Below are 12,397 nucleotides of genomic sequence, written 5' to 3' on the forward strand. Positions count from 1 at the left end.
GAACAATTCAGCTGAGTTTCTGCCTTACAGGCCTCCTGCGCGTAGTCTAAATCACTTTTTGCTTTAATAGCTTTTCAAGACAAGAAAAAAAAAGAAAGAAAGAAACTAAGCTCCACAATGACATAATAAATCAGCCAAGTTAAAGAATGAAAATTGCAAATAACCTAAATGGCATTTACATTACTCCCAGGGAGACTGGATGGATATAACCAGTCGAAACAAAGGCTGTGTAAAACACTACAGTCAGTGCTCGCCTCTGTACACCTGACCTACCGAGTGTCCTCTCAATGACAATATGGCCGCCCCCACAGGCTGTAGCTCAGCCGCCATTATGACACAATGCACCCATCTGCCCTTCAAACCAACCCAGCAGCATGAAGCTGGCCAGTGTGTGTCCATGCACGCGTGTGTCCCATCTGCCCTTTCAGCCAGGCAAGCAGCATGAAGCCGACCTCTGACCCTTAGGATTATGGTTCCACCATGTGCCAGTGAGCAGGGTGATGAGATTGACCTATGTGGGCTGCTGCTACTGCTGTGTGTGAGTGCATATTAGTGACAGATGACAACGGGCACGATCCACTGGCCAACACACACACGCACATACAAACACAAGCAAGTGAAATACCGCTTGCACTGGTCACTTTTTGGATCCATAAATCAGTATCTCTGCATTGTAAGAGCATGTTGGTAAATTTGATGAACTGTAGAGTGAGTGGCTTTCAATCATTTACATGCATGTCCCACAGCGTGTGCGTGTACATACATACGTTTACACAAGTGTCTCTATAGCGAGTGATCTAATGCCGGTCTGAGGACAAGCAGACATCCTAAGCTCTGACACAACCAATCATGGCAAAGCCAGCGTGATCGTCTTGGCAACCCCTGTCACCACATAGTTTATCCGGAGCTTCCTCCAATCAGGGAGCACCACAGCCTTTCCAAGCCCCTCCCACAGGGCTCAGGGAGGTGGTGCCATCCGATGCTGCAGAGGCTCCTCCATGAGCGGATGCTCTAATCTGGATCCAGTGTGGAGAGGATCACTAATCCCAGATTATGGCTCTTTGGGATTAAGAGATGCTGATGCACAGGTTTGCACTCACCTCCAATCCCCAAACCTCTCAATCTGACTCTCTGCTCCGAGCCTCAAACCTCAGTCAGAGGCATCTACTAAAGCCCAAGCTGTGGTAACAGCGCGGGTGCCTGAAATGAGATGTCTTGTTAAAGGTGTTGACATGTTGATCTGAACGATTCAGAGCACACCTGCTGTCGGGCTTTAGCCGTTTCTCAGCCATTTGATGTTATAGTAGAAGTGTGCAGAATGATTTGTGGCGCGCTGATGCTCAGAGCTGTTGGCGCACCGAAGGCGGCGGGTTAGTGGAAATGAAAGTTTCTCTCTAGTTGCCACTATCTCGCTGAGCGCAAGTGACAGGGACAACAGGGAGAGTGGTAAACAAAGCAAAGCAGACATTCCACCTCTGAGGGATAGCAAATCACCACGCTGATACCTACTGCATGTCATACAGAATAAAAGTGGGGACAACACAGGCGGGAGCTCAAGCGAGACGAACATGGAACTTCATGAAAATGTTTTGCCAAACTCTCTTCCCCTCATAGGAAATTCCATCTCTGCTGACAGCTTTTCTCAAAAGCGATATTTCGCCACTGAAAAGCGCACTTCAGTGAACAAACGAAGGGGAAATCAGAGACACTGAGCCTGCAGTTCAGAGGGAGTACATGTGTGCGAAGGAGAATTCCCTCGGCCCGCAGAGTTTGATTTATAAGTGACAATCTACAAGATTTAAGCCTCTACAATATGAGTTCGCCACGTGGCGGTATTATTTCAGCACACAGAGAAAAATCAAGCAATAGAGATCGGTAACGAAGAGGGGCGGTGGGAGAGGGAGGGGGATAGAAAAATGGTGGCAGTGGGAGAAATAACTGCTCAAATATTGTCCATTACAATAATTCATACATCACACGGTGATGTGTAAATTAGGACCTCAGAGTCAACATGGGCACAAATAATTAAGTTGAAATATTAATGATGAAATATCCTCACAAGTGTGCGGCTCATGATCAATTTGGGGTTAATGAGTCGTTTATCTCCGTCCAATCCCTGCTCGTCTTCCTGCCAGTGCCTGCTGCGGGGGGAAATCTAAATAACAGGGTCCTGCATGTAGTGTGGATAAATGTGCAAATGATCCCATAAACAAAATCAATTTATCCTGCTCAGGGTTTTTTTTTTTCATGGTTGAGAAAGGGGATACAGTAAGTGCAGAAATGAAGCCACAGTCGAGAGCCGGTGCAGCTACACTGTCAATACTTCTTCTGCTCTGTTTCAGGGTGCTGTCAGCAAAATTGAGACTGAAAACCTGCAGATTTCACAGTTTCCTCTCTTCTTCTTCTCTGTCCTTACTTCCCGAAGACTTGAGTCCAGCCTTTTTCACGTTGTCCAAAAAGCAGTGAATAGGAGAATTAAATATTGGCCGCTTGTTCTTATTAGTTGATCAGCTATCTCTATGCTGAGTCAGTAAGCGCTCTGTGGTTGTTCAGGCCTGTATGGGAGCATTTTTGTTTGTTTGTGTGACATGACGCTTCTTTACACAGGGCAGCAGTCGCATCTCTATGTCTTTCTCTCTTTTAGTTATAAGGACCTTCCCTCTGTTCTGAAGCTGATTAGCTTTGACCTGAGCAACCTAGTGCTGCTATATCCAATCAGCCTAATCACTCAAACTCTTGCCTTCCCCCACCTTCTTTACCCTAATGGGCTTTCCCTGCTCTGGTGACTTAGCACTTAAGAGGTGGAGGGGTGGGGGTGGGTGGTTATTACTCCAGGAAAACCCAGTTAAAACTTCTTAACAGAGCCAATGCTGTCCTTCATTTTACAAACAGCTCAGGTACTTAAGGAAAAAATAACCGGCGTCCTCCATCGTCACCCATATTTACTCCTGTGAGTGGTGGCTAACCCAGTTGCCAGTATGCTTTTGTATGAATTTGCATTACCTCCCAAAGGGCAAGCAAATTAATGAATATTCACACTTAATCTATAGCCCACGGCAGCCATGCATTATTCATGAGCTGTTGCTGTTTTTGTGGTAGCACGCACACATCTCAGATTTGTCATCGCAAATCATAATTTCATTTTCTCCTGTCTTCGATGTGTGCCACGTGCAAGCGATGGCTGCACTTGCTAAAGGCACGCGGCAAATCGTGGCACGGCTGGGCCGACGTCTCTCAGCACCACAGCAGGTTTTAATCTCACAATTAATGTGAAACCACGTCCTCAACGAAGAGATTCACGCTCCCAAATGCTAACGACGACATTCCTAATCTCAGATTCTCCGATTTTCACGTCAGAGAGGATTCAGGCTGTCACTAAGCTGCAGAGGACTCAGAGCAGCAGCGGTAAAGACATCAGCGAGACAGGTGCCATCTTGAATTATGGCAGTCTGTCAACATGCAAACAAGACTTGGAGTCCTGATGTGGTACGTATGTTTACAGCACCAAAACTCACAGTGCCCAAATGCATACGTCCTTAAAAGCAGAACTCAGAGAACCGATCAGTCACTAGACTACCGACTAACTCGGCAGCAAAAATCAGAATAAGGTAAAAGCGTTGACACCCCATTGTCCAACCCAGCAAAGAGGACGTCTAAAAGGTTTCCGTATGAAGGAAGGAGAAAGTGTGGTGACAGTTTAAAAGCCTTTCCTGACACTCAGCAAAATGGGCCAACTTTCTTCCACACAATTGCACCTGCAAGTCAAATTGTATTAGTGATGCACAATGTTTTTCACAATGGAAAAAAAGAGTCACAATAGAGCTCAAATGTGGTGCATCGAACTGAGTCAGTGTTGGGGGGTTTCTCTTGTAAAGGGTGGAAAAATAAATGCAAGATTATCTTTCACAACAAAATAAAATCACTACAAAAACTACAACTTCCGGCAAAAACACAGAAATTGCTCATGGGGAGAAAATTATGAATCAACCAATTAAATATACACTTGGAGAAAAGCGCAGCCTGTACATTTTAGCACCTTTGTCAGTGGTGCAATCAAAATATTCTCTCAGCAGTTACTCACATGCATGCTCCCTTAAAAAAAAAAATCAGGAGTTACCTCTTTGTTCTTCAAACAAGTTCCTGACTACCAAATTGTTTTATTAAGAGAAAGTATATATATATATATATATATATATATATATATATATATATATATATATATATATATATATATATATATATATATAAATATGTGTGTGTGTGTGTTATGCTCAAAATAATTGCACTGCTTTTTGGTTAAACATGAATATTCAAAATCCTTGAATTTGCTGTGAGAAAATAATTAGGAGTTTATTAGCATTTGTTTATTTGTCCATGCATAAAACCTCCTAATGAGAGTGTATTAACAAGCCCTCGACTCTAGGGAGGTAAATTCTCAGTGTTAAGAAGGTCTTCCATGTTTGGAAAATGCTATGCTGCAAAAAGAAGGGGGGGAAATAAATAAATAAAAATAGAAAACTGATTAGCCTGTGAACAGCTAAATTAACCTCACACGTCTAAAGCGGTGACATGTCCTCAGCCAACCTCCGCTAGCAGGATTTGCTCTCCATGCATTGAAACGTAAAGAGGAGGAAAATACCAACTCAGGGTAATTATAACACATACAGTGACTTGACATTTAGGGCACAGTGTAGAGAGGGGAGATAGTTGGCCTTATCAGAAGCTATAATGAAAGGTCAATGGCCTCCTCAGTGTTTACCTCCAATCATGTGGTCTGAAGAAGCTTCTTCAGTCTCTATTGAAAGAGCACCGGTGTGGTTAGGAGATACAGCATTTCTGACTGCAGGTGAAACCAAAAAATAACACCGGCTCATTCTTTTTCTGGACTCTCTGTGTTTTGACATTTTACTACCAAAAAAAAGTGATTTCTTTTTTCAATTTCGTAGGACTTTATAATAAAATATAGGATGGAATAATATAAAATAGTACTGTCACACTCCCACAAAAGCACCTTCTAAGAAATTAAATGTATATATTGCACTACTCCCATTCATCCTGTGCTGTGCCTACACTCTGCTTATGTGAAAACTGAGCAAAGTGTATTTCTTTCACTCTCTCTCTCGCTCTCTCTCTCTCCCTGTGCCTTTTTGGTTCAGTCTCCGTCAGTGGAAGGAAAAAGCTGCATTGATAAATAGGTCAGAGAGCTTTTCCACCCCCCAATGGTTTCAGGCCCAGCTTGGCAAATTGAACATAATTAAGGCCCAAGGCAAAGGTTGCACTTTCCTTGAAATAGCGAGAGGAGTGGTGCAGAAGTTAGCTTGCTACAGGAGGAAACACGCCGCCATGCATGTTCAGTACACCATGCCTGGGCACCGAGGATCCACAGAGCTGCAGCCGTAAGCAGGAGGAAGAGGAGGGGTTGGAGAGAGAGAGGATGGCAGCCATTACAGAGCCAGGAAAACTCTCCTCACATGTCTCTCTCTAGCACACATGCAGCTTTTGATGCTTCTTTATTTCTATCACATTGATAAACAAACACTGGAGGAATATTAGGTGGTTTTGTTCTCTTGCAAAGAGTCAGATAAATAGATTGATGCTCTCTAATAGATAAATAATATAGCTGCTGGGCAGTAAGTCTGGTTCTGTCCAAAGGTACAATAAAGGGCTTTGGATCACCTCTAAAGCTAACAAATATATGTTATATCTTTTAAATAATTTATTTAAAAAATGCAAAGATATAGAACCAAGAAGGTATTTTTTAAACTAGATTTTGTTTTAGACTCATTAATGTAGTATTTATTGAAGTAGAAGCTGGATCTTTGCCTGTAGACTTTACATATGTCAGGTTATCCGAGTGTGACAGAGCATAGCTCTCAGAAAAAAGAGAAACAGCACACTGACACACTCACAGTATCACTACACCTGTTCCCTTTTTTCTTTCCTCGTCTTTTCCTGCAGCTATGATTTGCTGATTGGTTTGAAAAACAAAACATTCACTGATTATAAAATTAATGTGAGGGCTTCTGCATCCTGTCCCCTGTATATTCCTTGACTGGTTGCTGGGTGATTACTGGCTCTCACCAGGTAAAATTGGCCGCAAAAATGGTGTTACTGCTCTTTATGATAGCTTTGGTAACTAAAGGATTGTCTCAGTCACTGACTGTGACTCACTAACTAACCCCAGATCTGTGATGAAACTTGAAAAACAAACCGAAATTTTTTGCCTTCAAAGTAAAAAATGTTGTTGTTTCATCCTGAGACCAACGTGTTGTAAAAGTGCAACTTTTACTTTCAAGGGAAACTGTCGCCAGTTCTGGTAGTTGGTGAAAGTCTGGAAATAAGCCTGCATCCATGCAAAGTAATGGCAACTGTGCCAACCTATGGAGGGTCACTTTTGCACTGACTGGACTCTTGGCCCGTGTGACCTTAAAGACACAATTAGGCTACAATGTGTCAGAAGCAATCTAAAACAAACGGAAAGTGCAATCAATCAATCAATCAATCAATCAATCAATCAAGGCTTCAAAATAGTAATGGTGGAGATGGCCATCATTTATCTACAGTTTATGGAAATGTGTTTCCTCAGCTGACCTTTGAGGGCAGCTATTAGTATAACTGACTAATGATAATGTCCATTAATCTCAGAATTCTGACTTTTTCTCCGAAATCTGGAACAAAAAAAAAAAAAGAGAAAATCCTAAAAACCCTTGTTTTTTTGTTTTGCTTTGGGGGTTTTTCAGTGGCCCTAATCCTCTTCCAGCTCATGTACATCTATTCCTGGAATTTTTATTGGGTTTACTCTGTGACTTCCAGGAGAAATGGTTCATCGCAAAAATATTTATTTGTGTTTTTTTAAATATTGATTAATCTTAATCTCAAAAATTCAAAATGAAAATGTTAATTAATACCTTTTTCAAATTTTGGACAGTGCTTTGGAAAGGACTTTTCACACAACAAGCCACATTCACAGGCATACAGGATTTTAAATTCTTCCTAATCACACACACACACACACCAATAGGTGCAACAGAAACTGGTACTTAAAGAGCACTTTTGTACTCAGTTTGAGCCTTCAAGGTTACTACAAGCCACACTCGCCTTTTTCTATGACTAATCACGTTTAACCCAACACTCACAGATACATTGGGGTAACTTTCAGTGTTGGATTCAGTGTCTCACCTCCTGCCCAAGAATACTTAGACTGGTTCCCCTAGTCTGCATGTCAGATCCCCCCAAAAAAACAAAATCAACCCTCCTTCGAGCCGGATTTGAACCAGCGACCTAAGGATTTCTGGGAACCCACTACAGTCCTCCGCTCTACCAACTGAGCTATCGAAGGGGACAATGGGCTGTTACGCGTCTCTCACTCAAGAATACAACATGCAGGCTAGAGGAATTTCCATCCTCGTGATAAGTTGAGCTATGTTAGCTTAGCACAAAGGCTGGAAATTCCTGAATTGAGCTGAACAATGTTAGCTTAGCTTAGCTAAGTTGATGTTTACTGCACATGCAGGTGAGTGGTGTTATTCTTCTTCACCATTGTTACTATACAGACAGAACTTTTATAAAGGATGATTTTTTCCTGCCCCGCTTAGTGTGGGCTTAGTGTGCCATTATAATTCCCCACTCTTCACAGTGGTATCCTGAGCGGTCTGGGATGCCGTTAGTGAGCTTGGATGCCAGGCTCCATTAGTGTCCCAGCATCCTCTGCTCCGAGGGCTTCACCTCAGCAGGGAGGACACAGCAGAGCAGAACCACACAGGGATCGCACAGGTTAAAGATGAAGAGATCCAGGTCTGGGTGGAGGTCTGGTAAGGAAGGGCAGCTGTGTTAACTATCCCACCACATTGTCAGGCTGTACTGGTGAAAGCCAAATACAGCAGGTTGGCAGTGTATTAGGGATCATGCTCTTTACACCACAAAACCATAGCTATTAATGAGACCTCATGGAGAGCAAGGACTGTATGTGGCAGTATTTTTCCACCAAGGAGGGAGCTGAGGTGGAGGAATATTTTTAGTGCAGTTCGTCTGTTGGTAAGATTCCTCAAAAACTTCCAGGCTAAAATTCATAAAACTTGGTGGATAGGAAGACCAGAGAGGAAAGAGTACATCCAATCTGGGTGCAGATCCCAATCACTTTCTTTAGCGCAACATCATTTATAACAACACGACGGTATTTGAGGAGCTACACCCATGAAATCAGCAGTTACAAGATGAAATACATTTTTATGGAAAAAATTAACCAGTAGTATGAAAGGAAACATGTTTGACATGCACAGCATTTGACAGTGCACACAACAAATGATGCAAAAGTGGGGAAGATTGTAGCAATTCAAGTAAAAGGCTATAATTTAAGGCTAAAAGCTGCTGTAATGTGCATCAGCAAAACGCTAACACTGAATATTAGAAGATGATTGAACAGGCTTTTCTTTTCCACAACTGATGTTTGCAGGAGAGGGAGTTTTAACCAATAAAACTCCACCATGGCTTTTATTGTGTGCAGTCATTGTCAAAAATAATTACATAAAAATTTAAAAAGATCTTGTGGCTTAAGCTGATGGTTTTGACTTGATTTAAATTATTCACACTTAGCATTTTCCTAAAGAGCACCGTGAGCGACGCCAGTAACCGTAATTTAATGTTGCTGTTTCCAGGCAGAATTTATATTTTGCCTATTGCACCTATTGCAAAAATGTGTGTATTTTTTTTTTTATATATTAACATACTTTTTTTTAGATATCAGATTTTAACGCTTCGGGAAATACACCTGCCTATTTCTGAAATTGATGTGCAGCAGCATCACACCAGGCCTCCTCTGCCTTCCATCCCCCACCACAGACGCCAAGTGCTAGTGGACGCCATATGGCGAAAGATTTACCATGGTGACACCGACATGAGGCTCTAACTCAAACCTCCATCAGAACGTCAAGGAATGTCACAGAGAAGGAAGGAGATGGAGAAAGGAGGTATGATAGCACTGTTCCCTCAGCACAATCGATTCAGCTGGCCTGAACAGTCCCAGTCCCTTCAGCCTCATAAGACTAATGGCGGAAAATCACAACCTGGGGGGTTCGATCCTCTAAAGGGCCTCTGAGACCTTATTAATATGCAGCTTTATTTATTTATTTGATTTTTTTTTTTTTGAGGAACAGGCATGCTCTGAAATGTTTGTCGCGTACACTCAATTTTACACGTATAAACAAAAATATTTGAAGCATGTGGATAAAGTATCAGCCGCTCGCTGAGCACAGCGCGGGAAGGCACAAAGACACACGTGCACACGCTGCAGCCACGCACGCACGCCGCAGAAGGAAACAGAAGCCATAAAAATATTCAGCTGATTGCTCCCTGACTACGCAGTCAAAGTAAGAAAACCCGACAGGTACTATCTCCCCGCTCTGCGTGGTACATCTGAATGTGCTGTGCAGGCATTTTCGCCATCTCGGTTCTCTAGGTACGGCTTCCCCTCCCCCCGCCATCTCCATCATACTGTATCCTCATGCACACAGCAGGCTCCCCTCCCCCAGCCCGCCTTCACCATCCCCTGGGAAGATGGAGCAACCAGAGAGAAATTAATTGAAATCTAAACCGCGATGCAGGATTAACTAAGTAGGTGAATTCTAGTTGTCACATAATCAGGGCTAGTGTACTGTTTGACTTTCATCAAATGGAGCTGACTGAAACAGCGACCGGGGATAATGACAGGGAAAAAGGAGCCAGCTGCTGTGCCCCCCTCCCCCTCTTTCTCTCTCTCTCTCTCTCCATCCCATCCCTTCCCCCCTCTCCTCAGCATCTCTCCCTCCTGCCTCCTAACCTCAGATGTAAATTTGGGTCCTTCCTATGGCTGACGAGGTGTTGTTGTATGGAGGAGATCCCAGAAGGGGCAAAACTGCAAAATTCTGCTATTGCATACTCTGACCTCCCTGCCTTCCACATACACAGATCTGATATGGAAACAGATAAGCAGCGCTAACAAACAGCTGCAGGATCTTCATCTGTCTTTATCATGACCGTGTGCCACTAGTGAAGGAAATACTTTATCACATACAAGAGAGTGTACTATGTCGTGCACGCTGGCAACGATCTGACTAAGGAGCTCGAGTTATCGCACACTTACAAAAAAAGACAAATCACGTCGATATCATCTTCCGTAAGCAGCTATGTGTCATTATACATATCATGTAAAGCAACTGTGGTATTTGCTGTACCAGCACTTGAAAAATGCACTCTGTCATTTCCACCCAACTACTGTAAATGCACCGTGGTATTTGGCTTTCTTCTGAGACAACAGAGGATGAAATGTTAAAGTAAAGTGGGTCAAACAGCACGCAGCTCTGATGAAGCATGACTTACTGCAAAAAAATGAGAGCATGTCAAAAGATTTCTATTTCCCTTTGAAGGGATGGTGTAGATAGGGCAACGCGATGCGCTGTGAAGAAAAGGCACTTGATCTATTTTGAATGCTGAAAATGTCCTCAGTTCAATCTTACATGGTGTTTTTTTGATCAGACGTTGATGCAAAACACAAATAAACTATGTATCTTGTTCAGCGTATAGCGCCAACTTGCAGGGAAAACCATCAAGAAAAGTTGCTTTTCAGAGAATATTTGTGTTGCAGATCATTTAAACTGCTTAAATTACACTTTTAATAATATGAATACTGCATTTTCCTTTTATTTAGCAATACCTGTACTAATCAACTGGAGTAAAGAGGCAACATTTTGGTGTTAAAATTGGCGCAGCTCTGCTGCTGCTGCTTCCAGCGATAAAATTATTTCTTTAGAATTTCACGCTGTTTAAAAATCAATATTGTAGCAAGTTGTCTGTGAATGTTTCTGTGTGTATATCTATGGTGTGGATAGCAGTGGGTGTGGGCAGTACAGCAGAGCAAGCTGCCAGCTACCCAGTTGATAATATAGCTTGGGCTTATGCCCAGCAAGGTTGACCTCAGTCTGTTGGCTTGCGATGTCATTTACCACCTGCCACACACACACACACACACACACACACACACACACACACACACACACACACACACACACACACACACACACACACACACACTCTATCACTTTCACTGCCTCGGTTCAACCTCTACACATCTTTGTTTCTCTACAAACACACACAAAAATATACAGGTCTGTCCTCAGGTAAAGAGGGCTGCTACATGCAGCTACAGGCAGCTGTGTTATGGACTAAAGTGTGCTCAACAAGTGTCAGCGTGAATATGTGAAGGTTCAAGAAAACGATCAACAAAAAAAAAGAGGATGAAATGAAGTTCATCTTGTGAGAGGTTTGTAGTTTCCAAGAGCAAAGGCCACAGATACTAAAGAAAAAAGCAAGAGCGAGAGAGAGAATACAACACGCACCAAAACAGACACGTACCCGGGCTTGTGCACAAAATTCAGACACTTCGACAGAGATGTGTGTCGCAGGCGTGCGGAGCAGCATACCTGGACAGATGGCAGGCAGTCATCCCGATGCACCTGCCATCAGCGTGCCACCCGAGAGGCAGAACAGAACAGAAACTGTTTCATCTCCCTCTCTCTCTCTCTCACACACACACACACACACGGATGGATCTGTTTCTTCAATAAAGGCACACCGCATGGATGCTGATGTGAGTATGGCTGTGCACCGTTGTCTGTTTTAAGTCAATTAACAAATAGAAGAGCAGAAGTTCTTATAAGCATCTGAACTAGCTGCACTAGCTTTAACAGTAATACAATATTTAAAATATATTAATATATAAAAACGTACACTTGACTACAAGCAAGATTAATTCCCACAATATCACCTTTAATATTTCATTTAGCATCACTGATTAATCACAGAGCAAATTCAGGGAGCACACAGTTTGGTTTATTAGTACGAGCTTGAACTCTGACACCTGGATTAATTTCATCTGATCTAATTAAGATCGATTTTTGTTCAGTCAAATGTTTTACTGTGGGACAGAGAGGAGGCTGTGGCTATCGCACGATTGCTGCAGTGTGCGTCTCTGCCCAGTGAAAACCTGCGAGCGACTCTGATGCTCTCCATTACAGAGAGGAGCGATGGATGGAGAGGCTAACAGACTACCAAAACCCACTGCTCCAGCCTAAATCACATTTCAAAGCATAGAGGAGTCTATTATAGGAAATTAGAAGGGCCTTGGATCTCAACAAGTCTATCCTTCAATTTTATTGAGTCTTCTCAGTAGCCCTCGGTGTGTTGTGTATACTTGTCAATAGCAATTCATCTACATGTGTTGTGTTGACAAACAGTGCCAAGCGTGTGTCTGAAGCTCAAACGAGTGCATGTGTGTGAATGAACGCGCACACACTGGTATCCTTAACCCCGCCCTTAGTAGCAGGAGAAATAAATGCACGAGGTAACAGTTTGAGGTCCAGGGTGA

General features: G+C 42.8%; 1 protein-coding gene and 1 non-coding gene across 2 annotated transcripts in view; both read right to left on the reverse strand.

Moving 5' to 3' along the window:
• Positions 1-12,397, reverse strand: part of abhd10b (abhydrolase domain containing 10, depalmitoylase b) — a 78,428-nt gene that overhangs the window by 56,027 nt on the left and 10,004 nt on the right. The window lies entirely within an intron of this gene.
• Positions 7,254-7,339, reverse strand: trnay-gua (transfer RNA tyrosine (anticodon GUA)). The gene is given in 2 exon segments: positions 7,254-7,289; positions 7,303-7,339. It is a non-coding gene; the product is annotated as a tRNA-Tyr (tRNA).

The sequence above is a fragment of the Pelmatolapia mariae genome, linkage group LG9 (assembly GCF_036321145.2).
Source record: "Pelmatolapia mariae isolate MD_Pm_ZW linkage group LG9, Pm_UMD_F_2, whole genome shotgun sequence".
Taxonomy (NCBI): domain Eukaryota; kingdom Metazoa; phylum Chordata; class Actinopteri; order Cichliformes; family Cichlidae; genus Pelmatolapia; species Pelmatolapia mariae.